At 38.6% G+C, this 14,840-nt stretch overlaps 1 protein-coding gene across 2 annotated transcripts in view; it reads left to right on the top strand.

Moving 5' to 3' along the window:
- Positions 1-14,840, top strand: part of barc (RRM1_TatSF1_like and RRM2_TatSF1_like domain-containing protein barc) — a 41,286-nt gene that overhangs the window by 8,297 nt on the left and 18,149 nt on the right. The gene's annotated exons all lie outside the window — the stretch shown is intronic.

The following is a 14,840-nucleotide window of genomic DNA, read 5'->3' as shown; positions in this document are numbered from 1 at the left end:
ACCACGTAAATTCAGTTTACAATACTGTCAGAGGTATTTTTATCGGGTTCAATATTACTCTGTCGGTTTGTTGTGCATGTTTTATCCAAGGATCTCTTCGCCAGTTTTACCTTACTTTATTCCACATTGGCCAATTGGTACAGGGGACACGAGCGAATGAAATTCGCGCCATTTTATACTCTCTGTGAAACATTAAAGAGCTATTACACGCGGTGCTCCATTCGTTGAGCTCCTTTTCCACTTACTTTCCTTTTTTCCTCTTTAAATATTAGCTAGACGACGGAAGAGTCGTAATATTTATTTTGCGCTAAATTCCAATCTCACTGCTTTTCGGATTAATCTTCGGCAACGCGTGTTTAATATATTTATGAGAAATTGATGATGAATCTCTGAGAAAAGTGTGCTATTCTGTTAATCAGTTGAATTAATTGTCTCGTTGTAAGTTTGAATCGTTAATGCGATGATCGGCCTTCTTCTCTCTATATACAACGCACTTTACGCGCATGTTTCTCGTTAGTTAGTCTCTCTTGCGGATTTCACGGATGAAATTAGTTACTCGCGCTATTTTATTAGCTTCCCTTTTCCCTAATTTTTCTTTCAATCGTTCCTACTTTTTGCTCTGGTACATACAATGCTTTACGCAATGCATAATATCGTTGCATGGATATGCGGGCACATTGCACAATGTCCCGAGGGAATTCACGTTAATGGCCTCAAATAAGAGACTACTCGTCGCGTTGTTCGGATACCGGCGGCCTATCGATACAAATCACGCACCATTATGTTATATATGAACTGTTGGATTTACCGATGCGCGATGTGCAAACGGAAATGTTTCAAATACGATTACGATGCTTTCCGAATAAGCCTCGTTTACCGGAGATTTCACCCACATTTTCCCATTTGCTCTCCCAACTAAATCGACATTTCCTCAGGGTTTTTTCTAGGGAAAATATTATAGTGAATTAGATATACGAAGCTACCAATATATATTTATAGAGCGTGATAAGCATATATATAGGATTTTTGTAGTTGTGTGATACGAGTACCACAGCTGAACGTATCGATTTCCATTGAATGGACCACCGCTCTCTGCGTATATAGTATATCAATTTAAATAGACAACAATAGAAAAGGCTAGGAAAGTGCTAATTATTGATTCGGAAGTGCTTCTTTCGCACTTTTCGGTTCAACGACCTTTAAAGACAGCCAAGCATCGTGGACATAAACGTAAAGCGTTGGCGCGTTTTAAATTTATGCCTATCCTGCTGCGCTTGCTATTGTTCCTATATTATAATATATACTGTTTGTTTTTTATAATTTGACAAATGGCTAGACAGGCAAAATGCACAGTCGTTTGTCCATTCTTTGATTGATTTGTGGTATGCTTGAAAGTGCAAAGTTAATTGAAATATGCGATATTGGCGAGTGATTGTTTCCAAGGGTTGAAGCTGCTTGAAATTTCGTGCATTTTACAGCCGGTCGTTAGGAGACTCCGAGGGAAAGACGAAGGACAGTAAAGGGGGGCGAGACCAAACGAGACGAGACGAGACGAAAGGCCGATCGAGTCCAGCGTTGGCGTTTGAAATATGTGCAGAGTATAGAAGAGAACAACTCGTGCGATCGTATATATACTATAAGAGTGTGGAGAGATATTGAGAGTGTAGAGAGACGCGTAAGTATCATCGTATGCTACATATATACTAGTAGAGTGTGCCGCGCCGTATACCATTAATAACGTTGGTTGCTAAAGCCCCACGTACCGTGGTAGTACTCGCGCAACTTGCAAGAAGAAGAAGAAGAAGAGGAAGAAGAGCACATATATAGGAGTATATAGGAGGGAAAGACTGACTGGCTGGCTTGCCCCTGTCCTCTCTCTATTCTTCTTTCATCCTTTCCTAATACATAGTATATACCTTCCTTCTTTCAGCGCTCCTCAAACTCCTCACAGTCCTCTCACCCTCCAACACAGCTGACAACTGAACAAGTGGGATGAATACACGTTGCTATATACCTCTGCAACTTCGAGTCGAATTCGTTTTAAAACCTCGTTGCTCGTTTGCTCTCTCCCTCTCTCTCTCTCTCTCTTATGATGCCTGCAAGAAACCATCCTAAAACTGGCTCTCGCTCAATTTGTCACGTAGTTTCACGCGGTTCCTACACCAAGACGAATGACTCTCCCTATCCTCCCCCCCCCCCCCTTTATCTAATATAAACTATTATAGTAACATAAGGAAATGAGTACACACTGAAGGCGCGTGCCTCCCCTCCCCTCTACCCTTTCTTCCACTCTGTCTCTTGCTGATACCGAAACCGAAGGAAAGATTTATGAGATGAAAATGAGTCGAGCTTCCTACGGTAATAAGGTAGAATGGGGGGAGGTAGGTGGTTGGTTTCTATACTAGAATCATTCCATCTTGTTCAATTTGCTCTCCCACAGATTGCTGCCTATTGATAACTTTGAGTTATCTTTTGCGCGCTAACCGTTACTTATCTACGTATGTAAAATAGTGATCGTTAGCAGGTTCTTGGTAAATGCTGGCTCGGACAGAAATTTCTATTCACATTCCACAATACGCAGTATTCTATATAATAATATGTACGGATATAGATATAGCCGAAGGGTTTACGATTTCAGTGATATGTAATGTGTATGCAAAATGCTTTAAAAAATCTGCTGCTTACTTTTAACCTCCTGTCTGTCTTTGCCAACTGATATGATAAATATCTCTTATCTAGTATATTTTCACTGATATTTTAGAAAAATGTGTAGTAATATCGTATGACCGGAAACACCAAGGGCGTCTATATAAATTTCCAACTGATACAATGATTGTAAAATTTAATCTTCGACGTTATTGGCTGCCGCTAGCGAAGATCAAAGAGTCAAAGCTCTTATTGATTTATATATACATATAGCTGACCGCATGGCAGTTTATATTAAAGAGTAACTAGACCGTTTGATGAATACTGAATTCTGATAGGAAATCTCTAGTGTTTTAATAATAATAATAATACAAATTTCAATGTATGACTAGCACTTAGTTTGCGCCCAAATAATAAATAAAGAATCAACGGAAATATGAACGGTGCTGTTCAAGAGTTTATACCCATAAAGATTATTTGCAATATAGTCAAATTGCACGTGGTATACTCTTACATGATGTATCGAATATCAACATTAACAATTCTCAAATCAGAGTTCTCCCTCTGTCTCTCTTTCTTCCACGTATTTTCTTTTTATCTTCTTTCATATTCTTATTACAACAATTTTCTTTTTATTGACAGAAATCTTATTCACATCGTCTTATAAGAAAAAGCGCAGCTTTTTCATATAAACTCTGGTAAATTCACGAGTTAATTGCTTTTATCGCATTAAGCAAACTGAAATTGAACGATATTTCTTATGTCTCGCAACTTTCAACAGCTAACAGTCATTCTGAAATTATATTCATTTACGTAAAAGGTATGAAACTTCTCACTGGAATAATGTTGGGCTTTCTCCACTGCGTAATTTTAAGGTCTTGGCTCATTCGGGCCTTGATTACTTTTGGAAAACATCCAGAACTTGGCCATTGAATTGTAATTTATATTTTCCAATGCTTCATACCTATGTCTTGTTATTCTATAAACACTTTACGTACTTTCAGTGTATTTTAATTAGTCAAGGCAAATTGAACCACTCATCGTTATACCATTCTTTTCTCTCGCCTTTGTTCAACATTGTCTCGAATGTTAATTTCTATTTCTTTTATGAATCAAAGCGAACAATGAATTAACACCTAAACGTTTCATCGTCTCGTCGTTGCAGAACTTTGCAATGATTGCATTTATTAATTTTTCACGAGAGATTGCCGTTTAATGCATTTGTTAAAAATATAAAATCCAATCAAAAGCACTGGATTTAACCGTAAACAAACAATGCTGTATTGTTCTCGAGTATGAGAGTCGTAAAGACGCAGTTACTACTACTTAAAATTCAATGCTCTGTTAAATCCGCGCTTCTATCCGCTCACGGTAAAACTTTAATTTTTTATCCTAACAACCGGAAGCTATACATGTTCTTGCGAAACGATCGATTCGCTCAGAGAGACCTATAGGGATCGTTTTCGATATTCGGCTTAGCCAACAAGTCCAATTGAACAATTAATCCTCGCTTGTCGCCATGTCTTGAAATTCTTTCATTCAAATGCAAAGCATCAAGATTCCAACAAACTAACATAATTTGTGTATGATTTAAAATGTTGAGAAACGATTGATCCTTGCTTTTACAACTACCTTCATCAATGCTGTATATTGAGTTTAAGAGATTTTGCTCTTTCTCCTCTACATAAATAGTGAAGATTTTCGGAGCGAGAGAGAAAGATGATTTATTGGCTAGATTGAATTAATCGATCAAGATTCCTTTTATGCGTTGATCGACGTCGATGCGTTACACGGGCGCCGATTGGCTTTTCGCCATCACCTGTGGTCAAACTTATCTCTCTCTCTCTCTCTTTCTCATTCCCGACGAGCAGTATTTTTGTGAAGTAGGTTTATGCCTTGCCGGCCCGCAAACAGATAAGTTTAGTCTCGCTTGGCTTCCCTTAGGTCGACGTGTTAATTCACTGCACCGAAAGAACATGGCTTAGATAACGTCGCACTTTGCATTATACAATCTCTCTAATGTCCTTCCCTCCTACCGTCTGTATATAACCTTCCAGAGAAAATCCTCCTTCCTCTCCACAGGAGTGCTCGTCGATGAAAAGGAATTGCGATATTGCGATCATCAGAGTCTATCGCGAGACGAGCAGTACCATCGATGTAATATCACCTTGAATTCTTCAACCATTATTTTTCAATTATTCTCCGCGTAATAACTCAGCGTCTCTCTGGGCAAAATCTTTCCTTCGACGAGCTGTTAAATTGCTTCTCTCTACTAGACAACAATCGAATCTCGTCAGTCGAAATGAAGATCGAAGCGATCGATCGTGACGAAGCTGTATACGAGGGATTAAACGAGTGTTGTATTTCAAGGAGAGAAACTCCAACATGAGTTTAACAAACTTATGGTTATAACTTAGAATGGAGACGATTTTGCCGCCTCTGCTCCGCGTCGAGTCGCGTACAGAGATTCGTTGCTGTTGCTTTAACGCTCTTCGGATTGATACAGTAATTTACATGTGTATGAGACTCTGAGACTCTGGTGAAGATGCTCCTGTCAGATACAACCTGAAATATCCAATTGGCGCAACGCAGCGCAGCCACGTTACTTATTCTCATGTATCTATACATGTAGGTACGTGTACAACTCTCCCTTATGTGATGTATATAATATAGGCCAGGCCTCATTTCATACAATTTCTCTCTTCTTCTCTGACTGGCCGCGATGCGTTCAAAGCTCGTTCGCGCACCAAAACCATCCAACTTTAATAGCCATTTCGTTCCATCGCTCTTGTCTCCTCGATCTTTACGTCCAAAAGTTTCTACAATCCTTTATGCTGCAGCTGCCACTATCTGCATTTATACATATACGTATATAGTCTCTCTGACGATCGCTGTCTGCTGTACACCTCGATAAGTCAAATAACATTTACGAGCAAATAATTCTTTCGTCCATTCTTTCCTCGATTAATTAATATAATATATCTGGTCCAGCAGTAGAGTCTACTTAATTATAATTTCTTGTCGTTAGAAAAATAAATTTCAAGAGGATAAAAATAAATGCACTGTGATTCGTGTAAAGATCCGAAGCATAATGCATAAAATTGGAAGAGGAGGAGGAGCGGGAGAGAAAGGGCGAAGAAGGATAATTATCGCAATACCCAATTGCTCTGTTAATGGGTTCAGTGATTATGAGGGAATGGATATGAGTTTGGCCCCTATAGCGACGCACTATATACTGCACATATATATATATAGAGAGAGAGAGAGCAAGCCTCGATTCGCTTGCTCTCTAACGAAGCACACCGTGGAAAAACGTTGGACATTGCCAATTCGACCATCCGTAATAATTATGCGCTACCTGTTCCTGTGCATTATCATCGCGCTCGCTGCATAATTTAGATCGGTACACGCTTCGTCGACGACGAGCCGATATAGTACAGCTTAATCGTGAGTAACGCTCTGTGGCTCCCCCGTAAAATAGTTTACCTCTCTGCTCTTTCTTTATTAATCTAATCAACCAATTTGATAAGAATCGACGAAACTGCACGAGAGATCCTTCAATACGTATATCGATCGTACATGCAACAATATTTATTTCACGATATCAACCCTCCAACTATACTCGTCTCTCAATTTTCTTATTACATAATTAAAGAGGAGAGACAGAAGCAATATTAGTTTTTTTATCGATTATATTATTGTGCATCGAGCAAAGTTATATTGCTGTACATTAAATCCCTCGAATATGCAATTCAACGATAATTAATGTATAGCACTTTACTGCAGAGCGTATTATGTAAACCTCTATTAGTATCAATTTCTTTATGACGAACAAATATGCACCGTTTTTCTCTTTCTTTATTAATGATGTATCAACTAATAACGCGTTTAGCATAATCGAGTGGCTGACGTAAATTTATCAGAATATTTATCATTTATTAAACTGCTTGTGTGGTCAATATACTAGATCAGCTTTTCAGATACGCTTCACTGATATTTTACAATGCACAAAGGAGCGTGCGTGTACATCCATATATAAGGTATAAGCTTGAATGTAATCTCCAAATAACAGTCAATGTGAAATTAATTAACGCTTCAACGAAATGAAGAAAAAATATCGCACGATTCGTGTTAAAGATGACCTCTGTCACCTCGGGAATAAAATATTAATCAGGGACACTAATTTTTCTTCCGTATATATAACCTTGCAAACTTTCAATGTTTTCACAATTTTTCATGTTGGTAATTTTTATCAGTTTTGCAAATTACAGTATATAAATCTTTATAAGGAAAAGTAGCAATGACGAGATTACAGTCAAATATTTAAAAGACTACGTTTCGTAAATCATTGTAAAATTCCGAATAATCTAGAAATAAATTAAATTAAATTCTCTCTATATGCGTGTGTGTTGAAAGAGAATTCGAAGATCATTGATCTATGGGAGGATGACTGACGCAATGGTGACTCAATAGAGTGAGCTGTATGACAAAATTATTCACACATTTTCCCATGAATGCCTTAATATTGGCAAGCTCTTATCCCTATATGTATACTTATTGTTGTTCTATATTATTTTTTAATTTTGCCAAATATTTTCTTTCTTTTTCTATATTGAATCAGCTCTAATCTCGTATAGATTGCACATTATGTATGGCGAATCGGTGTATTGTGTGGCAGAAAGCTGATGGCATATTTGTATAAACTTTATAACTACGCCTTTTTTAAAGTTAACGCATATTGAAAAGATTGCGAGCAACGAATCCTGGCAAAATATTTGCTCCATTGCAGAGCCAATGAAATATTCCCCAGTTTTCACCATCGTCCCTTTTCTAAGGGATGAATTCATCTTCATATAAACAGGAAGAGTAATACAAAGAATCAAATATTAACCCCGACAGCCCTCTCTTTCCAAGAAAACTGCAATTTTAAAATTCATTATGCAATTTGATACGTACTCGAGCTGGTAACCTCTAGCCCAGCGACCTACTTTTTGGCATATTTTATCTTTTCAGTGAAAATGCATTAACCTTTTACAGAGAATGATACATGGCAAAGTGTACGAGTATTTCTGCATCATAAAAGGAAATTGAAAACGATGAAAGAGTATTAATTTAAGATATTTCGTCTGAAAAATAATTATAACAAAATCTTTTTACTATTTCTAGACTCCCAATCGAGAGAGCACAAAAGTTTTACGCGATTCTACAAGTGTGTGTATAAGTTATTCAATTTACCGACGATCCTATCGAATAACGCCATCGGATATCGAGAGAAGAAATCTGTCGATCGCTACATTTCAAAGTCTCCGGGAGGCAAGCATAGTGAGAAACGACAAGATTTGGACAAAGAGTAGCTCGTGTCTCTGATGCATTGTCGTCGTTAACCAAAGAATCCATGGGCTAGCGCGCCGCGCTTTGTGTGTTTTGCGGATGCCTGAAGCAGCAGCAGCTCGCCGAAATTGGGCGAAATTATAAGACTCGATGGCTGCTCGGTCGTACTCGTGCCACTATTTCGAGTATGACTCATGCCAGTGATGGCTCGATTGCTTCGCTCATCGGGGAATATGCAAATTTTCTCCTGGCGAAGCTTTGCGTTTGCCAGACGCAAGAGTATAAGGCCCGCTTTTTCTCTTCTCTTCTCCTACGGACCTGGGGCCTACTGTGTGCGAAGCGAGGCGAGGCGATGCTGTAGCACACCAGGCCTCCCCGTGGCGTGGCGGCCTCCTTATTTGCTCATATTCTTCATTCTTCTTTCTTCTGTTTTTCTCTTCAGCTCCATTCTACCGCCGACGAAGGGGGAGAGTCGACAACGAGGTCGATGGATTCATTCTTATAGCTGGATCGCGATTTCACTCTTTCACTCTTCCATCGTCACTGTCCTTTTCGCCGGAGTGTTTTGCACGTGGTGAATGACGCATCACTCTTACGCAAACCGGACAATTTTTTAACACACCGAAAGATCAATTCTTTCCAGAATCACGAGGCTCGTTATTTTGGTCATAGGATTTTTTCTTCAGATTCAATGAAATCCTGTGCTACAGCTAATTCCTGTGCTCAGAGAGACTCTATACATTATAATAGTTTCATATACATTCAAGTTCAAAGCTCTATTTAACCTCGGCGTAAGACCAAAGTGAGTCTTCGATGAAGATCCAAACAACGCGGTGTGGTACGCAACATTTTTTATGAATTTATGAGCAAGTTGGATTAAACTCTGACACGTTTGATGAGAATCGTTGGGTTTTCGCGATAGTCTCCAGTGTATTTCCGTTGGTCTGCGCTGAAACCGTTTGCTCGGGGTGAAATGCCGGACGCAAAGTTACTCAGTCAGTCAACGTGTAAAAACGTATATGTAATTTAAGAGGCGGGCGGGAAAAGGTAGACGCTTTGATTTCACGGTGCTAACGCCTTCGTTTATCTCTCGTCTCGAATTATATTACGTTTACGGTTCCCTTCGCTACGTCGCGGCGCGTCGCCTCTTCGTTCGCTGCCATCGCCATCGCTACAGGATTTGCAATGAAACGAATGCTCCTAGGCTACATCTGTGTACTTGTGTAATGGCGTTAGCTTCTTGTCTACTAGTATTGTATACGTATGTGTAATAAAGCTAACACGGTGCACCTGCGATATCACGCGCGCTGATGCAGCAACCTTGCACAAAATATCGTTAGTCGTTTACACTATATTTACATTCCAAAGTACGTAGACGAAAAAAAAAATAAAGCTGACGAATGACGGGCACCACGCGCGTTTCTCTACATTGAAAAAGGCAAAAGTTCAAAACTATATATGTATATATTTGGTATATACATATATAGTTGAAATACCGGAGAAAAATTGCAATTTCAACAAACTAATCTATATTTAGCTTTTCTTTCCTTCTAGAATATTAAAATATGATTGATCAAGTTTTATTAAAAGCTTCTCTATGGTTTGATTGAAAATCAGATTATCTCGCAGTTGAAAAAATAACTAAATGAACAGGGCCTATAGAGAATTAATCGAAACTGGTAACGCGCCAACGTTTCCGTTTTACGCAGTATAGCTTTGCAGCTTTTACCGTGAAAGCGCGTTGTGAAAACACGAGTAAATAATGCACTATAGAAATACAACTAAAATTGTAATATATGCAAGAGCAGCTCGGGCCAATTTAATATGTATCTCACGTAGCTTGGAATATTGCCTTTTTCATATCGAATATTTTCTTTTATTAATAATATTTAATTGTGAAATAAATCTATAGGAGAAACATTACTCTTTCGCAATGGCTATCAATTTTATTGAAATGAAGAAGAGTCTAGCAATAGGTCAGTTGTTTCAAGACTAAGAAAACTAAAAACTAAAAAGTTATTAAGAATTTTGATATTCTGTTTTACCATTCGTCTGGATTAGTTACAGTCGAGGTAGGATGTTCGTGCAATGATAATGGAAAATGCGGTAAACGCGTGCACCTATATAAATATATTACACTGATAAGCTAAGAATAAATCCATCTATCTTTGCTTTCTATTTTTCTATCCATTTAATTTCTAGGAGCAATATAGTTTACGATTAATAGTTCGTTCGTATCTTCTTTTATAGCATTTATACCGTCGCTTTATTTCCGTCCCGAAGTAAATCTGTTGAGTGTACAGGTAGAGGCTAAGGAGGAGGTTTGCGGCTCCTCCAGCCTGCAATTCGATACTACAGCGATTGACCTAGACGATTAACCTCGTCCAAATAATAACAAAGTGCCCTCGCTCCGGGAGAGCTCCCATTTGAACTTTCGCTTAAATTACGACGCGATTTTACAATACGATATTAATTATTAGTATATCTATACTGAGAGGGATGATGTACGCTCACTATAAACAGTCTATGATTATAATCGAGAAGAGACGAAACGTTTTACCCTCTCTGCAATTCCTGGGAACTGCTCTCTTCGACTTTTTTCATCAAACTCACTCGTGTCTCAATTCGACCAATCGCTTAATCCCTCGGCTAACCAACCTAAGCCTGATTTTACTCAATATTGAAATTGTACAACGTTGTTAAGATAAAACTACATGTTATCTCTTCCATTGGATTCCATTTAACTTTACGAAAATTTCCCGAGAAAAATGATACTGGGCCAGGAGCTATTTAAAGAGAGAAATGGGATGATGAGTCAACGATGAACAATTCTAATATATAATTATAATGATCGTTCGCGCAGCATATAATTACTGTCAATCTAGTGACATTATTCAAGCTCGTGGAAGGAATAAGCGGCTGGTATGAGGTCTTGGCAAGCGGTGGCTCAAGCTAGGATTACTATCTGTAAAGTTTGATCGGTCCGAAAATACGCTTCTCGAGTAAAATGATTCAGGCTTCCACTCGAGTGTGCTGCTCGTGCACCGAGATAGTAGAGAGAGGGAGAGAGAGAGAGAGAGGGAGTGTGGTTGTGTGATCTGGCTCGATTCACGATAGAGTACTTAATGCATAGACCGGTGCGTGCGTGCTTTAATATTACGTATCTATAGCATATACGCAAACCTGCTGGCTCGATCTTGACGCGATCAATCGGGGAGGCGTAATCGACGCGAACCTTAATGGATACTGCCCAACAACTACCCTTCTACACACTTTTAACAATTAAATCACTCTGGCAACTGTTCCCTCCTAAAATTAATCCAACTAAAACCAAGCATTGCTTCGATCATTTCTATCAATAAATAGAACATCGCTTTATGCATACATACACGAGTTTTTCTTCAATTATTCGTGAAAAGTGTTTCGAGCAGAAAAGCATTGCACAAATTAATGAGGTAAATTATTCGTCGAGTACCTCTTGTAAGCACAGACTTTTTATATTATCGTCGTAAATGTCGAATTCATTAGATCGGATGGAGTCGGAGTGTGGTTAGTGGCCGTTCGCTTCAATTATCCATCTAATCATATTAGCCATGGAATTTCTTTGGAAAAGAATGCCATTCGGCTTGTAAATGAATTTCTTGCGTGTTGTGTGTGTGAGCGTGTCGAGACCCGATAGCAAAGCTGTCGTATGGAAAAACTGGTTGTTCGTTTCATCTTCCGTTTAGCAGAGAGTCTCGATAATATGCATGTATAGGGAACATATAAGAGAGTCGTATCGACTGGAATGTTCGAAAACTGGAAATATCTAATAAATTCTTAAGATGAATGAGCAAAAAGTGAGAGAGAGAGAGAGAGAGAGAGAGAGAGAGAGAGGATCGCAGATTTATTGATTATATACGGTGTGTATAGCATAATTGATTATTTAAGAGGGAAAAGAGTATATTGGAAAGGTTCGATGGCTCAACTACCGTAATTGTTCGAGTTAAAAACAAGTAAATATTAGAGGATAGTATTATGAAAGCCCGAGGGGATTTCCACGTTGTGTTAACGAGGGCTTCCGTAATCTGATTATTTTAATGGATCGTGCCCTGCGGGAATGTGTTAGTAGTTGAGCGTGAAACCGGAGTCTGGCATGCAAATCTTACACACAGAGTCTCTACTTCCGTCGCGCAAAAACCGACAAAAAGTACCCTCTATAGTCTGCTTTTCGTTCGTCAATCCTAGAGCGATATATTGTTGACGGATTAAATGATAGTGCTGACATATTTTATGAGAAACTGCTGACAAATTTTCCATCGTCTTCTCGCTTACTCCAGTTGGAGCACTAGTATACTGTACATGTATTTTCTTCATTGAGACATTTTTGCAAAATACCCACTCTTGCCATGCATTTTACTCCATTAAGTCGTTTCTCATCATTTTCATATATCCCTTTAACTATGCAGAGTAAATAAAAATTTTGTAGCTAAAAACTTGAGAGTTCATCCCTTGTGCTGCTCGTTTCAGCATTTTTCCATCCTCTCTTCCCTCTTCGTAACTCTTTTTATTATTTCACGAGTAAAAGATTGCACTTGAGATGTTTGAGTTGGTAAGAATCTTGCTAATTTCCTGCATGATTCCTATATATTTCGAGTAGTGTTGGGGCAGATTATTTCACGCCTCTCTTTCACCACAGTGCAATAATTCCGTCTTTGCCAGCCAACTTGCCACATTAACGATGATCGATCGTGTCTTTGAAACTAATAGTTAACAATCGTCAAACAGCAGCAGCAGCAATACGTATGAACATTGACAGCCAGCGATAATTGATGAATTTCATTTTTAAAATCTCATTGGAAATATTGTTGTTTTCTTGTTGAACGCAGAGATTGATCTTCTTTGGCTGTCAATTTCTCCTGGTGCAGAGTGTATGTGTTGGAGTAAACTCATGCATATGAGCTTCAGCTTGATAAATACTGAAAAGGGGTTAGTTCTCATTTACCCTTTGCACTTTATCTTTATTTTTCTTTCTCAAGTTCTTACTGATAAAATTGCCAATGTTATGTACTATTCAGAGGTGAGGATTGCTCTCTATAACTGAGAGATGAGAAATGGTATAAAGTTGTAGTTTCTTTCTTAGGATCTCTTTTTTACGACTAAACGATTGCTAAAAGAGCGAGCGACGTCTATTAATTAATCGTTGCGTCGTCGTACCTTTGATTAATGTGCTTTGGGTCATGTCGACATTGAAACTGTGCAGATCCTCGGCCCCGTCATTATTGATGAAACTAATTGACATTTAACCGTCATAAATTTCTTTTAAATACCTCTACTTGAGACGTATACATGTACTACGACACAGTAGTCGAATAATATTGCAATAAATGTGCAATTCAAGAACAATATTTACATTTTCTGCACGTATATCTTTTCGACTATTAATCTCTTCTTCGAAAGAAAGTTAAATATATTAAATATTTCTGTGCTGCGTGTGTTCCATAGAGTTTTTGGATTGAAAATCTGTTGGAACGCCTTCGGTCAATTGTCTGTCTAATTAAAACTAAGTAAAGCCAAACTCCTGATGCAATATAATATTATGCCAAGTTTGTACGCTGCTACAAGTTATAACGACCAGCAAACTTGATATAATAATATATGAAGGACTGAGGCAGAGTCATTGTTTGGTTATAGTTAATAAGAATAATCGTGGGATTTACGATGCTGCCAGGTTGCTTCCACCAATATATCCCCGAAGGATCTTTCAGTTATTTTTTTACACGTTGGTGAGAGAAAGAGAGAGGCAGAATGATTTACATGATTTTACAGGTGAGGACTGAATGGCCCAGTGGTCGGGCCGTCTATATACGTAATCGCTGTTAGTCTGGAGAAGTCTCGGCGGAGAGTGAATCGTGCGAGGCTCCAAGTGGTTGGAAGTCGCTCCCCAACCTCTCTCCATTCAGGAGTTACTTTTCTTTCCGGCTTTGCGCCTAAACAGAGCAGCAACTGTGCCAGCGCATTTAGCGGCTAGTCCTCCTTGTAGTAGCCAACAGATGCGTAAATCCACTATTACGCAATTTTCTTGCAGCACTCTTGATGGTCGAGTAGCAGCGGACTCTATCGGCTAGGTACTGCACGCACTATTTCATCCAGCAAATAATAATGATCCTTATCGAAGATCCAAGTGCTGCTCGCTCGCGGCCTTTATAGTCTGCCGCGCTTCGCTTCGCTTAGCTTCTCGTCCCCTCAATCTCCTTCAATAATCGACACTCCTTCCTACTATATCTCATTTCGTAATAATTGCACTACTGCTCGATAATCCCAGATAACAGTTGGCAGCGTTCAGTTGCTAGCCAATGTCAAACGATAGAAAGAGCTTGTCAAAATCCATTTATTGTGATAGAATTTGCGAAGTTATACTTTTAACAAATCTCCATTATTTTATTCGTTTTTTATTAACAAAAAAAATAAACTAAAATATTTTTTCCATCACACTGACTAATCGCTAATATACTATATTCGAGTTGGGAATATTTTACATGCTTCTGTCGTTTTTTAACACTTGAAAGATTTTATTGTTCAAGTTTCTGGAACGATACACCTATACGTATACTGACTGAGAGAATATACGATCGGCCTTCGGCGATTCTCTCGTCTTCCGTAACTGGCGATAATTTCTAGGTGTCTTAACAATTACTACAAGTTGCCTCGATAAATTTAATTGGTTCAATCCTACTACCCTCGTTAGTCAATACAAAGAGAGATGGAGAGAGCGAGAGCAGTTAATCGATAGTCATGTAGTATAAATCGCCAACAATTTAACTTTTCCACGTGACATTATTATATTTATATAGTTTCTATAGGACCTATATTCGATGTCGAGC

The sequence above is a fragment of the Prorops nasuta genome, unplaced genomic scaffold, assembly GCF_024137725.1.
Source record: "Prorops nasuta isolate Cenicafe-Biocafe unplaced genomic scaffold, Cenicafe_Pnas_1.2 PNAS00010, whole genome shotgun sequence".
NCBI classification, from domain to species: domain Eukaryota; kingdom Metazoa; phylum Arthropoda; class Insecta; order Hymenoptera; family Bethylidae; genus Prorops; species Prorops nasuta.
This window is presented reverse-complemented; position numbering and strand designations above follow the sequence as displayed.